We start from the raw sequence: 18,514 nt of genomic DNA, 5'->3' as shown, positions 1-18,514 counted from the left end.
GTTGAGGATGTTGAGCCCACTTGTTTTGAGGATGTTGTTAGTCATGCTCATTGGGATGCAGTAATGGATGTAGAAGCCAATAAGACTTGGGATCTAGAACCATTGCCTAAGGGTAAGAAAACTATTGGCTTTAATTGGGCTTACAAAATTGAGCATAATGCAAATGGTTCTATTAGTAAGTATAAGGTTAGGCTGGTTGCAAAAGGCTATGCTCAAACATATGGCATAGATTATGAAGAGACATTCAATCCAATTGCTACAATGGAAACTATTGGATATGTGATTGCTTTGGCAATAGCCAAAGGTTGGAGTTTATAACAAATGGATGTCAAGAATGCCTTCTTACATAGTGAATTGCAAGAAGAAGTATATATGAAGCAGCTAGCAGATTATGACGATTCAAAGTACCTCACAAATGTATGTAGGTTAAAGAAAACGCTCTATGGACTAAAGCAAGCACTTAGAGCATGGTCTAATAATATCGGATAGTGTCTTATTAATATCGGCTTTTATATTTTTAATGTTGATCACTCACTTTATATGAGAAAGGGAGATGTTGGCTTGGTCATCATAGTCATCTATGTGGATGACTTGATTATTACGAGGGTGATATACTGATAGTGGGATTACTGAAGTCAAGGATCTTTTGAAAAATAGGTTTGAGATGAAGAATTTAGGTGAGCTGAGGTACTTTTTTAGTTTTGAGGTGATTAGATGTGATGATGGTATATGGCTATCCCAAAGGCAATATGGCTTTGATATGTTGTCAAAGTATGATATGATAGCATATAAGCCTCTTTTAGTACCATTGGAACAAAATGTGAAGTTGAGTGTTGATATTGGGGATGAGGTAGAAGACCCTACTATGTATAGGAGAATAGTAGAAAGTTTAATTTACATGACTATTACAAGGCCAGACTTGAGCTATGTTATCGGCCTTGTCAGTCAGTTTATGCATATGCCTAGAAAACCTCATTTAGATGCAACTAGATGCATATTAAGGTATGTGAATTTCACTTTGCATTACTAACTTTTTTATGATGTAGGCAAGGATATACATATGTTTGGATATACAGATGTAGATTGGGCTAGTAGCATGTCTAACAAAAGATTCTTGTTTTTCCTTGGTAGTACAGTAATCATGTGGATCAACAAAAATCGACAGAGGTTGAGTATAGAGGTGCTGCTATGGTAGCATGTAAAGTGGTATGGTTGCAAAAGTTATTGGATGATTTGAATGTGCAGGGAGATAGTCCCCAGTTGTCATTCACTGTGACAACATGAGTGGTATACAATTAGCTAGAGACTTAGTGCTCCATGCTAGGACAAAACACATTGAGATGCATTACCACTTTGTGAGAGAGAAGATACTTGCAAGGGAGATTGACTTTGTTAGCATATAAGATCAAAAAGCCGATATTTTTACAAAGACGTTGGGTGTAGAGAAGCTTCAAAAGTTCCAAAGCTTACTTGGAGTTGTAGATATATAATTAAGCTTGAGGGAAACTATTGAGATGGCAAGCTCAACATGTGCAAACATTAATGATGAACCACCTAGCTAGATGGGTCCGTACATCTACACTTAGCATGTCAGTGGTTGTTATGATCCTCACATGGTCATCAAATAACAGCTAACTATAGATGTAGTAGCATCTGATATTCTAGGTCCACTAAGGCTATGTGATTCTTGCTTTTCTTTCTACACATAACTATCATAATCATCATCATCATCATCATCCAATGCATCACCACTGGATGCATACCAACTATTGAAATCATAAAATATAACATCTCTACTCACTCTAAACTCACATGTGATAAAATTATAGCAATGATACTATTTTTATCTAAAGAGTATCCAATAAAAATACATTTTTTAGTCTTTGAATCAAGCTTCTTTTGTAGCTCATTTGACACATGAACATATTCAATACAACTAAGCTATTTTAAGTGTGACATATCAGTTTGTAAAGCATTCTTTAGGGATCATCCCATGAATTATAGTTGTGGGAGTTATATTCATAATATAGACAGTAGTATAAATAGCTTTAAACCAAAAACATTTTGACATATTCTTTTCAACCATCAATACCCATGCAACTTTTACAATATGCCTAATTTTTCTTTGTGTAATCTTGTTTTGTTATGGAATATACCTGCAAGTAAACTATCTCTTTATTCCATGAGACCTAAAGATACACTGAACTCATCAGAGAGGTACTCTCCCCCTCCATCTAGCCTCAAGCACTTAACTTTCAAACCTATTTATGTTTCAACAATAGGCTTGAAAGTGTTTGAAGTACTCAAATACATTGCTCTTTTTCTTCATGAAATATACCCACAATTTTCTTGAACAGACATTAGTAAGTGTGATAAAATATTTACTGCCACCAAGAGATATATTCTATGTAGGCCCAAAATATTTGTATGCATAACATCAAGTATATTCCTACTCACATCTCTATCATGCAAAAAAGTTGTCTTGCTTGCTTACCAAATTGGCATGTTTCACACACTTTGTGAAAATTTGCAACTCTAAATACAAGTAACCCAGATTGCACTGACTTACCACTTATTATATTTAGTTTGTTGTACCTACCTACTATAGCTGGTATAGTTATAGGGCCAATCAATTACTATAGTCAGTTATGCACTGTTTGACTCAGTAGGCCACTTTTATTTATGTTATATCTTATCTTTACTTTATGTATATTATATTGTATGTAAAATAAGAAGAAGAAACCAACAAGAAAATAGTTTTGGCCTCCATCTCTCTTCTTATGTCCTTAAGTGAGCTTCCTCTTGTATGTATGGATGCGTTTGGCACAACAACTCAAGCAAGTCCCCCCACTACACGATTCACAACAAAGTGAAAAACTAAAGAGTATATAGCTACCCACAAATATTAGGTACTAGAAATCTTAAACAAGGTGTCTGCTCTCAAAGAGATGGCTCATAAATAGTTTTCAACATTGATTTCCAAAAAATATAGTAAATGACCATACATCTATAGGTTAATGACCAAAGGAGTAACCTCCCACTACTAGGAATATCTGGGTAGCAACTAGCATATATAAAATGCAACTAGTAGTATAGTAATCAAGTACCAAGAACTATCAAAACAGATAGGGTGTCAGATATATAGATCCATATAACAATGCATATCAAGCATGCATCCACTATTGACAACCCACTGACAATGATTGGTTCAAGATAACTAACCTCAAAAGCAAATCAATCCACAATCATGAACCTTTTTAATGAATAGTGTAGCATAAACTAAAAGAGCATAAAGAGTCTCCTACTAACTCAAAAAACCAAGCTTTATAATATGAATACAAATGGCTCTTACTAGAGGTAAATTCGGAATGCCCAATAGCACAACAAAAATCAACACATCAAGCACATAACATCTAAGATGCCCAAGCGTATCAATGATACATCCAATATGTCTTCAACTCGTAAGTAAAGAATCACTGAAACAAATGGCTAATATCCAAATACATCCAATGGAGCTCAAATCTAAGCTTCAAAGATCACCATAAATATATCAAGGCATAAACATCAATGACGAGCATCAACATAAGTATATCCAAGACTCAACTAGCATGTAAGCATGTAATACATAAAGCTTTATAACTTATAAGCTTACTTTCTAAACCATAACTATTCTATTCTATTCTATGTAAAACATAGAACTGAAAACTTGAAAGAATCAACTACATGAGTGCTTAGATCTATAGTTCTTGTTGTGCTCTTCATTTTTGGCTATATACACCTCAATCCGATATCAAATGCAAAAGTTATGGCCAAAATACAAAATTATTATTAAGCTACCATAATTGTCCATGACTTTTGCAGCATACTCTATATCCACTCAAAATGGATAGAATGGCTACTTAACTTAGTAAGCACTCAACAAGGTGCAACTAAGCCTTGAGAGACTCCTCAACTAGCCTAGAACAAGCATTGAAGGTAGAGAAGCCAATGTATATCTCAAATAGATTGAAATGGAGATACTATGAAAGTTGTAAGTTAAGGTCCATTCTTGGGCTATATCAATATCAGTGAAGCTTTTCATATGGTTGCTCTGATACCAATTGAAAGGTGGAGTAGAAGTGGAAGTACAAGCAAAAGCAAGAGCTATAAAGGTTCAAGCAAAGAAGAGAGAGACCAATGTGTGGAAAAATCCAACACTAACACTGTGCAACATGCCTTCCCTTATTCTATTATCATAGAAAGAATAAAGAATAAACTAACACTGATAGGATATTGCCACTTGCAATATACAGGTGTGCAAGTGGTATGTACAAGTAGATATAAGAAGCCAAAAACAAACAAGAGGGGAGAGCGATGAAGAAACCAAGAGCACACATACAAAAGCAATGGAGATTTGAGCACACAAAGAGATAGGGTTGAAATCTTCTTCTTCTTTCTTTACTTCCATAGAAAATGACTAAATCTACAATATGATAAAAGATTTAATATGAAAGCACCACAATGTATGTATACACGATCACTAAGTGTAAACCTACTAAGGAAAGAAGAGATGGTAGAATGAATGTGCCATAACAAAGGATGAACTACATGGGTTTAGTCCAACTGTAGAATCATTGGTGTATCCTTGTATCAATCACTTAACATGCTAGTGCATAATATCCCGCACATCACCAAGGTACATAGTTTTTTTGTTTTTTTTTTAGCCAAGTGCCTAATCAGACTCAAAGGCAGAACCCTATGCCACTAGCTTATGATTTCGCTACTTCCTTTAGGAACATGTTCCTTGGAAGACTCCACTTACCACCCAAATGATGGAGCATGGGTAAGCATCTAGCACCCCAATTCAGGGATCCATGTAGTGATGAACTCTCACCAACTAAAACCACCAATCCCAACAGATTCCCTTAAAGGGATGCCATACCCCAAGGTGCGTAGTGGATGCTAGCTCATATAGATCTCAAGATCTCAACACTCCCCCTTGAGCTCAATATGAGCTTCTGAATGCCAAGCATAGTTCTAAAACATTGAAGCTTCTTAGCTCCCAAGGCCTTGGGTGAAAATTTCAATAAATTAATTCTCTGTGCTAACATAAACCAAGTTAATATCACGTGCTAGAACCCGCTCCCTAATGAAATGGCAATGGATCTCTATATATTTAGTATGTGCATAATACACTGGGTTCCTAGCCAATTGAATGCTCCTACTAAGATTATCACAATAGATGATAACCTTCTTGCCTACCTGTATCCCCAAATCACAAAGTAGCTTGCATAGCCAAGCTACCTCATGTGTTGCAATTATAGCACCTCTATACTAGACAAGGTTAATGCTGGCTATTTTTTGTTGCTCCAAGTAACAACAATACTACCAACAGAAAATATAAAACCACTAGTAGACCTCCTATTTGAAATACTACCAACCCAATTTTCATCTATGTAACCATACAAGTCCAATGGTATACCTATACCATAGGATAATGCATAATCCAATGTAAAAAGGCATAATCCAATGTAAACTTGACATAGTGCAATGTGCGCTACATTGTATCTAAATGGGGTTTCCATGGAAGCTACATAAATCCACTTTCTAAATCAACTGTGTAATCTAAGTCTGCGGCCTAGTGATTGTCAAATAGATAAGGCTACCCACAATCTTCCAATACATACTAACATCCTCAATCAAGTCACCCTCATGTGCACTAAGCTTCGTATTAATATCCAAAGGTATAGAATTAGACTTGCAATCAACCATACCATACTTCTTTAAAAAATATCTAACGCATAGTGTGTCTACGTGACAACCATATACCCTCTCAAATCCTGATTACCTCTATGATGAGAAAATAGTGTACCTCTCCCAAATCCTTTATCTCAAATTCAATCTTCAAGGAGACCCTTCACATTATCAATCTCTATCTCACTATCATCCACAGTGATCAAATCATCCACATATATACTAATGGCCACAATACCTACATCACTATCATATATATAGAGTGAGTGATCATCCTTTGCTCAGTAAAATCCAATGCTGGCAAGGTATTCTACAATCCTATCATGCCATGCTCTAGATGCTTACTTCAGCAGCCCATATAAGGCAATGGATTGTTAGCTTACTTGATGGCATATTAGATATCCACATTAGATATGATAATTTATTGGGGAAAGACTAATCTGTAAGAGTAGACAGTGTGATATGTGGTGCAATTATTTTCTCATGCTCTATACACTCTCATGTTGGTATTTGTGCAGGTGGTAGAGGGCATTGCTCATATGCCAACGAGGAACCCAACAGAGCCAATGCATGCAAGTTGTTTGGGTAGTGAGGGATTCAAAGGGACTATTATCTTGTACGATGCATGTGTCAATGATTAGGCTAGTGGTCTACTATAGAGCACAAAATAGCATGGTGCATGACCTAATGTATAGAAGCTTTTTTTTAGTCGACTACAACAAGGGATTAGTTCCACACTAAGAGCGATAGCAAGGATGGTGAAGGAGGTGCAATTGGAACTAAAATATATCAACAACCTAAACTTAGAGGCAATAATGTGACTATAGTAATAAGAAAATGAAAGGTTTATATGAAAGTGGGGTTAGAGGAGACAAACACCTCTCACAGGCCTAAGTATGTGACTAAAAGCATACCTAAAGAAAGGGCACTAGAAAACTAAATGAGAGGCCTTTGCATTTTAACCAATCAAGGGTAGTGTCTCCAAATTATTTGGGGTAAATGGCGGTGAAGATAGTCCTTCACCTCATTGTTAGGGCTATAAGAAGGATTCTAGCTTGTAGCCATATCCAATGTCAAGGCAACATAACAAGTGGATGCTAATGAGGCCTCACATAAATATTGGAGCGGTGTTCCATAAGCTATAATGAAAAGGATAGATTTGGCATTGCCTTTAGATGCAACTATGAAGGGCCACACAGTGATGAAGCCCTTGAAACATGAGCTTTTCAAATCAAAGATGCCTAACTCAAGTGTCTTGCAAGATTGTTACGATATACACATTACAAAGAACCCAACATGTAACTGCCAGGATTTCATGTGTTGTGTAGTAGAATGGAAAGTGTATTTGGCATGCAAGAACTTGTATTATGGGTACCCTCAAGTGTTTGGAATGGATGCAAATGTAAATATGTTTATACACCAACCCATATGTATGGAAGAGAACTTGCACCTCATATTAGAAGTAGAAGAACTTTTCTAGTGGCACCCATAGTGTGACCAATGAAGCAAAAACTATGCTACATCTTAGCACAAATGTATTTGATTTTGTTGAGAAAATACAATCATAGCTCACTTGGTTATTTGTGGTCAAAATTTTGACAAGATTTTAGTAACCTTGTCTCTCACAGTTGTGGAATAGTAGGACACTTGCCAAAAGTCAACGCATTATAAATGTAGATCTAAATTTCTTGCATGAATTGTTTTGTATTGAAATCATTGAGAGAGAGAGAGAGAGAGAGAGAGAGAGAGAGAGAGAGAGAGAGAGAGAGAGAGAGAGAGAGAGAGAGAGAGAGAGAGAGAGAGAGAGAGAGAGAGAGATACTTATGAGCAAAGAGAGGAGCGTTTATTGCAATATATGTCATAATCCAATGTAAGATAAGTTCTATCAATCCATTGCTAAAAGTTCTATAAATTCAGAGTACACACATGATTGTTTTGGCAATGAGAGAGAGAGAGAGAGAGAGAGAGAGAGAGAGAGAGAGAGAGAGAGAGAGAGAGAGAGAGAGAGAGAGAGAGAGAGAGAGAGAACTACTTACAAGTAAAGAGAAGTATTTGTTACAACACATGTCATAGTCCGATGTAAGGCATGATCTATCAATCCAAAGTGATTGCATGAATGTTACCATGTTACAAATGAGAGAGAGAGAGAGAGAGAGAGAGAGAGAGAGAGAGAGAGAGAGAGAGAGAGAGAGAGAGAGAATCATTTACACAACATAGAAAGCTATTCGCAAAGAGAGAGAAGAAGAAGAAGAAGAAGAGAGAGGGGATGGAAAAAGGGAGAAAGGGAGACTAAGAATGTATGTGTGAGGAGAGAGAGAGGGTTGTTTATGAGTACAAAGAGTGAGTGACAAAGAGTGATAGAGAGATAGGGAGAGAGGAAGAGAGAGGGAACGGAAAGAGAAAGAGATTGAGTGAGTGGGTCAAGGAGAGAGACTTAGAATGCGTATGTGTATGTGAGGAGAGAGAAAAAGAGAGAGAGAGAGAAGGATAACTAATTGTTTATATGTAGAGAGGGAGAGATGAGGAGAGCAAGTTGTGTATAGGTAGAGAGAGAGAGAGAGGGAGTGAGTGAGACACACACACACACACACACACAAAGTGAAGGTGGTGGTGGCAGTGATGGCTCTAGTAGTGGTGGCCGTGGTAGAAGTGGAAGTGAAGGTAGATATATCGAAGGGTGGAATAAGTGAATAAGAATAGAGGGGTTACCTAAAAAAGCTCACCTCTTGCCGTTCCCCTTATGTTTTGACTTTTTGGTTTTTGTTTTCTTCTCAAAGTTTCTATTGCACTATTATAAGCCAATATATATGCACTATGCCTATATGTTTGGGTATGGTATACAATTATGAACATGTAGGGATGCACTAGGACAAGTATCCTAGGATGCATGTGTGTTACTAGTAATGTGAGCTCAGTTACGTATTCTTGGAATGAACAATGGGATAGTTACACAAAGGTGGTTGTGCATCGATACATGTGTATTCGTGTGGTTGCTCAGGTGTGGTGGTAGTTCAATATGGGGTTGATTATGTGTGCACTAGTGTGTAAGGGGTAGTGTGCTAATGCAAGTGTACTAGGGTTGAGTCACTACGTTCTAGGATACAATGGAATACCCTAGGTCCTATGTGGATGAACTAGTGGTTAAGGCCATTCTAGAAAGATGTGTGCATGTGCCATAGGCTAAATGCAAGAATGGGATAGTATGCAAGTCTAAGTAAGTGCCTTAACGTGCCATGTACAATGTGTATCCTAAGATATCGTGTGAGGTAGTGCATGTGGAATTCACAAGGTGGAGTGTTCTTATCCAAGATGCATAGTATCATGCACTATGATTGATGTGCAAGGGTGAGATATGCACTAGATTTTGGCACTATAGTGCACTAAGGTAGTGCACTAAGATGGAAGGCTGAGTGTTATTATGCAAGAGATGTTATGCAATGAAAGTGTGATGTGCAATAGTGTGTACTAAGTTTGAGAGCGCATGTGAATGGAAATGTGTGCACTAATACACATTGACATGCACTAAGTGTGTGCAAAGGTGTGTGATTATATTGCATGCACTAAGGGATGTGTGCACTAATCAAAGTAGAAGGGAGCAAGGTTTGTTCTAATGCATGTATGCACTAGGTTAGATTGTGGGTGCACTAGTATGTATGTACTTATGTGCATGTGCAAGGGTAGTGTACTATGGTGGTGCAATAATGTTGGCTATGGGTTTCTTAACGAGCACTAAGGTAGATGGATGTAGGTTAAGAAGGGGGGGGGGGGGGGGGGTCATAAGATGCACTTAGGGACAAGGGTTAGTGTGTTGGTTAGTGCATGTTGCACATGCAATGTACACAAGCATGGTATGTGCAAGTGCAATATGGTTTATGTGTAATGTGATGTGAACTCTAGGTATAGTGCACTAATGTGGAGCTATGTGCAAGTACAAGGGTGCACATGCAAGTGCAAGTGCGCTCAAACACACACAATTACTCACAAGCACACACAAGCATTCACAAGTGCACACATGCACATACAATTGCACTCAAGTGCATGCAAGTGCACACAAGTGTGCAATGATTGGTGTAGTGCATGCTTATGTGTAATAGGTTTGAGATGACTAAGGGTACAAGTACAAGTGCACTCAATTGCATGAGTGTGTGCTTGTGCATGTGCATGTGTGCATGACAGTGTTAGTGTTAATGTTAGTGCCAATGCAATTGCACTCAAATGCACACAAGTGCACCTCGGAGGGGTTAGTCATAAATATGTGCATTTTGAAATTCAAGAAATTTCTACTTTTCTCTTATTTGTTATGTATGCTCTATTTGGCTGTTCAGATTCTATACATTGCCCCGTGTAATTTCCTACAAATATTATGTTGACTATGTCAACAAGCACATTCCATTAACATTTCCAAGAGCAAGAGAATCTCTGCTTTTACTTTTGAGGAATTAGCAAAAGCAAAAAATAAGGAATAGCCCCAACCTAATACACACAAGCTCAACTAGTAAGGGGTAAGAACTTGCTATGAAAGTTGATCAATGTGAAGAAGAAACAAATTACAATCGATGAGAAAAATGAAATCTACAAAAAGGAACAAAATATCATTAGATACTAGTGAAAACCAAAGAAGAATCAAAGGTGATACCACAACACGAATTTTGACCTCCCAAGGTTGTAAAATACACGTGTAGAATGCACATTGGATGGAAAAGGAACTAGCAAAGGCCCTATTCAAAGTGTAGGGATCTAGGCTCCTTTATATGATCGTAGTATTAAAAAATATGTTTTATACATTGAATACCCCATGTAATTTATATAACACCCCAATTACCTAATGATCATTAGTATTTTATATTCAAGATTATATTAAATAAAATATTAATAATAATGAAAAATATTACTCATTTATCATAATAATAATAATAATAATAATAATAATCTAAGTTAAATAAATTTTAAATCATAACCTTTTATTTTTACTTATTTAAAATTAATAAAAATTAAAAAATTACATATCAATTTAATTATTCTTAATAATTATTCAATATTTATTAATTATTAATTATAAATATTATTAATTAGTTAATATTAATTTAATAGTGCTTAATTATTATAAATAATTTATTACATTTTTGAAATAACTTTTTAAATTGAGTAGCTCAAACCTCTTTAGCTTTTGGTAAGGAGACAAGCGCATTTTGGTTTATGTTAAGGCTCATTTGAGGGGTGCTATTTATATAACATTAAAAAAAATTGTACTAAAGAATTCTTTGGTAAGTAAGAAAATTTCCACTAATCTTTTCCTTATTCCAATATAGTAATCCATGTATTTGCTAATGTGCTCCTATATTACACCTCATATTTTTGGGGGCCATCATATGATACTACACAAACAATCTCTTGTTGTGTATTTTCAAACACATCTAAACTACCAAAGCACCAATGTGATAGGGGGGTTAAAGCCAAATCCATTCCAAGGAACAACCTAAAATGTTGTTGCCAAAATTAGCAAAAGTACAAAGTTCACTCTTGCCACTCAAAACCTTATGCCCATAAAGGTTAAAATCATATAGAAGTGCAAAGAATTGTTGATTGTGCTACAAAGCAATAACAAATCGTGTCTATTACTCAAAACACATAGCACAAGCCAAATGATCAAACACAGAAGATTGTTAAATCTTCACTTGGAATTGATAGTAGTAGCAACCCTTGACGTTGCTTTTCTATTTCATCAAAAGAAACTAATATACCCAAGCCCAAAGATAATGGTATGCAAATGGATCCACACCATAAAAATTAGTGAATTGTGACGAATCCTAAAGCCAAGGATGTCCAATAGTCAAAAGAAGACAAAGTAAGCAAGGTAATGCAAAACCTAAATAAATATTTGGAGGTAAAGGACCAAACCCATTATCAAGTGAGTACATCCAAATCATAGCCCCTAGCTATGTAATAAAGTTCAACTACATTTGATGCTCAATATATAAAATAATTGAAGAGCTTGCAAAGGGAAGAGATGTCATAATAATGAAAAAATGCTTTACCCTACTTGACACCACATTCAGAACTCTAGAAAGAGCCTATGAGATGATCGATCTAGGTATTGCCAACTATGACATCATTGAGGTAATGTCTCACTAGTTTATGACCTAGGGAGACTTGAAACACATCTTTCATAAAAGCATATTAATTCAACAAGAATCTTTAACTACCTTGACACAAAAGGAGGCATGAATTCTTTCACTTGTATCACCTTATGCACATGTAATGAGGATTAAAGAGATTCTAAAATCAAGGACCTCAAACATAAAGAATAATAAAAAATCCCTTCTTGAGAGAGTGGTATAAACATTGGGTAGAAGTCACTTGTACTAGCAATCGTCTCACGACCAATGCCAAACAACAAAAGGTCATTAAAACACTCCAATATGACCCCACATTTTGTACAAACACTTCTCTAAGGTCAATAATTCTAACTTGGAATCTCAACTCACTTGTAGATTGTAGTTTTTGCAAGTGGTTTGTTCTATCAAAATGTCTAACAACTTCAACCAAATTATCATTGAGAATCTTAATAAAAACACTTATTATGTATGGAAGTTCATGATGATAAATTTCTTGAAGGGAAAAGGTGTTTGGAATTACATTGGAGGGAACATGATAGTAGCACTCAAAGTTCCTGCGCGAAATGCTACTACAGAATAGGTAAAGGCCCTAAAGATTGGGAGCCGACACATAGTAGAGTCAAGTATTAGCTATCTGTCAATGTCACAGATAGCATGATAGGCTATTTATAAGAGTTTGATGTCTCTAGTATTGCATAGAAGAGTTTGGCAAGGCCGTTCAAAGTGAAACACAAAGGCTAGAAAGTTATAACTCAAACCCAGTGAAAAGAGAGAACCTATCCATTAATGACTATGCCTAAAAGATCAAGAGTATTGTGAAAGCTCTTTGATCTATCAGTGTGGTAGTTGATGATGATGTTATGCATGTATACTTAGATGGATTTGGAGATGAATACAAGAGCTTCAAGTCATCTATGAATACAAGGGATGATATTCATGATTTTATAGACTTGGCTTTTATATTGATACTTGAGGAGAAGAACCTTAGCTTGGATTCCTCTTTTTCTAAAAGAAAGAACAAGTTGCATATTCAATTTGTAAATTGGTACTTGAGGAGAAAAACCTTGTATTGGATTTAGGGTGATTCTCAAAGAAATAACAAGTTTAAACAGGTCTTTTACTCTAATAGTAGAGGTAGAGGTCATGGCAAAGACCAAGGTGGTGGTAGTGGTCAAAGTTATGATGTAGAGCAAAATAGAGAAGGACAGTCCCAAGGAAGGGTGAGTAAAAGAGACAAGTTATAGATTCTGATAGGTAACAAAATTCTAGTGATTAGCAAGGAGTGCTGACATTGTGGTTAAAAATGTCACATTTCTAAAAACTATTTCAAAATAAAGGTTGAAATTAGAACTAGGAAAAAGCAATAAGCCAATTATGCACTCAATAGCATAAACAATTATAACAAAAGTTAATATTTGTTTGTTATTATACAATACTTTATGAATTCTATGTTTGTTGATGGTTCATTAAAGAATGATGTATGGTATGTAGACTCAAGTGCCTCTAACAACATGACTTCTCATGGAGAGTGGTATAGAGAGATGCGCTGTCCAAAGTCTTCGAGCTATGTGGAGACAGGAGATGATACAGCTCATCCCATTACTCGTGTTAGAAATGTTCCTTTGAGTAAACAAAATGATAAAACTAAGCACTTGGCTAATGTGCTACATATACCAAGCCTTACAAAAAATTTGTTTCTATTGATCAAATTATAGAATAGGAACTACAATTTTGGTTCACATTTTATGGTTGTTATGTGGAAGATCCTCAAAATGATTGCAAGTTGATTACAAAAGGGAAACGTGTTGGCAGATTGTTTACTCTTATGTAAGTCTGCCTGACAAGGATGATGACATGAGGTTTAGGTGTTATGGCTGATATATAAATTTGGCATAAGAAAATTAATCATGTAAATGTGTAGTGGCTGAAAGGTATGTTGCTAATTAAATTAGGCTTACACTCTCCATTTGGTGAGAAACCCGTTACCACTAGTTTAGGATTAGGTAGAGGATTAATAGATTAAGAATGCAACAATTCAAATGGAATAAAGAAAATCAAAGTATTGATTAGGTTTATCATTTTTCAAAAATTTCTATGATTAGTGTAGCTTAGTTACATGATTAGATGTGTGGCAATTGAAAATTGGCTTCTTTATGGATCTCATGTTGAATTTGCTCTTTATTTTCAATTTATGTTGAAAATTAGTCATGGAGGTACAAATCAAGCCACTTCAAGTTGAAAATTTTCTACACTTTCAAAAAATCTGGGACAACATTTGCTAGCAAGCTTTCATAGGCAGAATTATGAAATAGCATCTTTAGTCAACCTTGAGTTGACATCATTATATCTAGTTTTGGTGTGAAAATGTTCCAAGCATTACACTTTGATGGCTCAGGTTCTCATTCTAGGGATATTCTTTCATTGTATTGCATACTTTGAGAGCCTTAAAGACACACTTGGATATTCACTACTCAGAGATAATTGCATAAAAACTTTAGGGTAAGCTACTCGAAGGTCTCAAAACCAATGAGTATTGTGACACCATGTGGAGTTTGGTGATATACAATATAAAATTAAAGCACTTGAGCAATCAAATCTTTCAAAGGAACCAAAATGCGGATCACAAATGAGCTCACACCAACACAACTCAACACACAATTAGGTGAGATCATCAAGATGAAGGCTACTATAAAAGAGGGCAAATGGGCAATTTATCAAGGTGGAAAAGCCATCATAAAAGAGTTCCAAACGCCTACGCATTAGGCTATGTTAGGATAATTCATTTATATAGTAATCCTTTTAGCATTAGTAATTGATTTCCATTCATGCCAATGGCACCCCAAAAGTGGATTCCATATGAATCTTGAGATGTCATTTTGTCCTATGCATTTTTGAGGCACCTCATAGTATGGTAATATCAATTTCTTTCTTTCTCACCATCATAGCTATGTTACCATGGTTCTAAAGTGAGTTCAAGTGTTGAGGCAGCAAAAATGATAGAGGTTGCAAGGCAGCTCCCAATATAGTCTTTTAAAGGATTGATAGAAACATAGGTAATCTTTTAAAGGTATAAGTAATAACATCATATGTGTGAGTAGTTTAAAGGTGAAAAACAATATATTGAGAAGGCAAAATATCAACAAGTGGAGATGTAAACCATGACATTTTGAGACACAAACAATGTATTTAAGATTCCTATCAAATAATCTTCTTTGCTCTACCTTTTGATGAAGAATCAAGCAAAGAGAAAGAGAATGAAACATGCTCAAATAAGGCAAAATTTATTAAAGAAGAAAAGAGACCATTTTATATATATGCATATTTTGTGATCTCTTTATATGCTCTATGGCTACAAAAGCAAAGGGGAAGGAAAGCTTATATCTTTCACAAAGGTCATAAAAGTCACTCTCATTGAACCTATAATTGCAAGTATTGAATATTCTAGGCTTTACACATTACATGCAAAAGTAAGCCTAAGAGCACTCCACCCTTAAAACACACAATAATATATATAACATGGAAGTGCAATCAATAGGTCATAGGCTAAGCAAAGTTACTACACAATAAGTTCTTACAAGTGAAGCTCTAATTTAGGATATTACTACATAATAATAACATTTAGTTAGTGTGATCAAAGACATCCACTCTAAAATGAACAATAGGAGGATACATATTCTATAGAAACGACCATAAATATCCCTATCCACTAGCTAAGCCATTCATACACATGGGAAGAAGAAATATTTTGAGTTGATAGAAGGAACCGAATTTTTCATAGTGTAGGTCCACCCATCCTTGAATTCATGTCCACAAATTCCCAGGTTCAATGCTAGACATGTTTTAGGAATGCAAACAACGAATAGGTTCTAAAATATTATCACAAGTTAAAGGGTTTTTATACAACCCATGAAGAGATCCTTTGTGGATACTAATGCAAGGTCATACTATAACACTACGAGAATCTTAATCTCAATATATTCTCCATATTTTTATGAAGAGAAAAAGCATAAGTTTCCATATAGCCTTGCTTGAGTTTTTAAACATTGTGCTTTTCATTGGCAAGGTTTCTACAGTTATCCTTAGATTGTAACTTCATTGTTAGATAGTTATCTCACATTTTGGCTTCATCTTGTTTGGGTAACTTCAAACTTGTGTCTATTTGGAAAGATTTACTTTTTTTTAGTCTTACAACAAAAAGAGAGGCTCTTATTAGGTTTTATTCTAGCATGTGAAAGCATAGAACAATAACCAAACATAATGAAAATAGTGAGACAATAGGTTTCAACAAAATGGTGTAGGATCATGAACACCATGTAAAAGCAAACAAAGTGATGATATGATGTCAAAATGACAACACGCTGTCATATTGCTGCGCATTCGAGGTGTGGAATCCACCAAAAAGTTGTGTGTGTGACATTTGTTACTTTGTACATACTTAGTTGTTGTGTTGCGTTTTTGTTCTGCGTGGGCAGTATAGTGGAGAGGGGTTGAAGCAAGAGGAACCATTGATTTCTTACAGCTTGAAGCAAGCAGGGCTCTCTCCCTGTGTATGCTGACCAGCACCCTTCAAAGAGTTTTTGGAAACTGTGGTCAATATGAAGTCCGATGAGAAGCCCAGTTATACAAAGTTGATTGGTATTTGATGGAGTTCTGATTCCAAATCCTGCCATCAGATCATTACTTATTGATGGTGATGTGAGATGTGTAATGTTGGACAGAAGCAATCTAGATTGAGCTCAGAATCTAAGGATGATCAACCTCGAAAGAAGGTTCGGTTGGGTATGCTAGCCACACAATGGGTTACAGTGTACAATTTTCACAAAATAATGAAACAATGGTACCACTTCAATGTTTCAGATGCTCGAATTTTTCAATATGTGAAAAAGGGATTTGAAGATGGCCTTTTTATTAGCAATGTTGCTTCCTGTTCAAATCTTTGGGCCCTTATAATGGATGCGTGAATGGGGGTTTCAGGACAAATATATGAACTTTCACATTTGTTTTTCCATAATGAGTGGATCATGGATAACTCGGAACAGAAATACTATATCACAGCAATGGCTGGTGCTGACAATGGAAATGCCTTTGTTGTCATGTCAAAAGGGACATCATTTACTCAATAGTCTTACAAAGTGAGGGATTCATTCCCTTTCAAGTGGATCAGCAAAAAGTGGAGGGAAGGATTTCACGTGACATCAATGGCTACTGCTGGAAGCAGGTGGGAAGTCTTGAGGATGCAAACAGAATTGTTACACATGAGGGCATGATTCATTCAACCTCGTCGGTACAGGTTGAGGAGCAAAGTGCTCAAGGAACCGATATGGTCATTAAAGATATAATAACAAATGCTTGTGCAATCTCTGCTGAGGATCGTGCCTTAGATGGATCATCAGGAATGATGTTTCCCATACTGAACATGGCGATTCTTTTATTGAGGCTTCAGTTCATGAGAAGCCTGTTGTCAATCAAGAGCCCTCGCAGTTCCACACGGATGGTTTGAATATTGTTGGCTTTGTGTTCCCTCTTGTTCATACTCACAATACTGATTCGCTGCCAAATTGTCCAAAGATAGGAAGATCAACTGAATGTGACTTAAAGCTATTGTCACATTATGAAAGAAAAAAGGCTATTGTGGGTGTAACTCAGGAGTCTTCTATCGAGGCTTGCTTTTTCTGAGCACAGTATATCGAGCCTAAAGAAAAAGCAAGGAAAAAGGGAGTGAGAGTGGCCGCTTTTGGAGAAACAGAGGATTGGAAAAAGAAAAGCTTCTGGGGATTCAACAGAATGATGGGCCACAGTTAACCAAGCCAACAAATTGTTCACGCTTGCGGGGTTGGGGCTGATGGTGTAGGACTTATGGCTGTGACACTGCTATCCATGCAGCTTGCCTACATATGAGGCATGGCAGGCCTTGCACGGAGACCTTGCTGCTCGATGAAATGCATGTTCCAAGGGACATCATTCTGTCTGTTCTGCAAATCTTCTCGGAGACAAAAGATCTGGGGGTGGCACGACGAGCGCATTTTCTGGTAGTTGGCATCGGATTGGATTCAGTAGCATTAATCTGCAACTACCTTATTCGATTGTATGCATCTTTTGGTAGCTTGCCTGAAGCAAATCAAGCCTTTGACAAGACTTTGAAACCCAGTGTCTACACATGGAACGCTATAATCTCTTGCCACCATCAGGAAGAAATCGATCGCCCTGTGGCTCAGCCCGATGTGCAGAATTCAGACAATCCATACACTGGATTGAATCCCTATAATAGTTTCAGAAAACTGATTGCGTCATTTGCATAACCGATGGATTAACATGGGCTGGCAGACGATGATGACTTGACATGACTGTTAGTTCTATATCAAATGCATCCTTACAAAAACAAATATATATATTGAGATAGTGTAGATACTCTAAGGACTTCTCCGTGACATGGGCCACAAAAACATCAGATCACTCTATATTGATCATGTCTGGCAGATGGCTCTGAACAATGTCACTGCTTCAGGGTTTGCATCCAAAAGGAGCTATTGACATAAAAAACCGATCATCAGTTGCTTCAAGATAGTACCCAGACTTGGCAGCTTCAACAGCATATTCTATGTCTTCATAAAGAGGTCCAGCTACATAAACGCCCTGTCATCTTACCCTCAATATACATCCCTTTA

General features: G+C 36.4%; 1 pseudogene; it reads left to right on the top strand.

The window, feature by feature from the left end:
- Nucleotides 1–16,444: 16,444 nt before the first annotated feature.
- On the top strand, nucleotides 16,445–17,116 carry LOC148030506 (casein kinase 1-like protein HD16 pseudogene; annotated as a pseudogene).
- The last annotated feature ends 1,398 nt before the right edge of the window (nucleotides 17,117–18,514 follow it).

The sequence above is a fragment of the Lygodium microphyllum genome, chromosome 10, assembly GCF_053477565.2.
Source record: "Lygodium microphyllum isolate KBCC chromosome 10, Lygodium_microphyllum_v1.1.10, whole genome shotgun sequence".
Lineage (NCBI taxonomy): Eukaryota > Viridiplantae > Streptophyta > Polypodiopsida > Schizaeales > Lygodiaceae > Lygodium > Lygodium microphyllum.
Note: the sequence above shows the minus strand (reverse complement) of the source record. Positions and strands in the feature narration are given on the sequence as shown.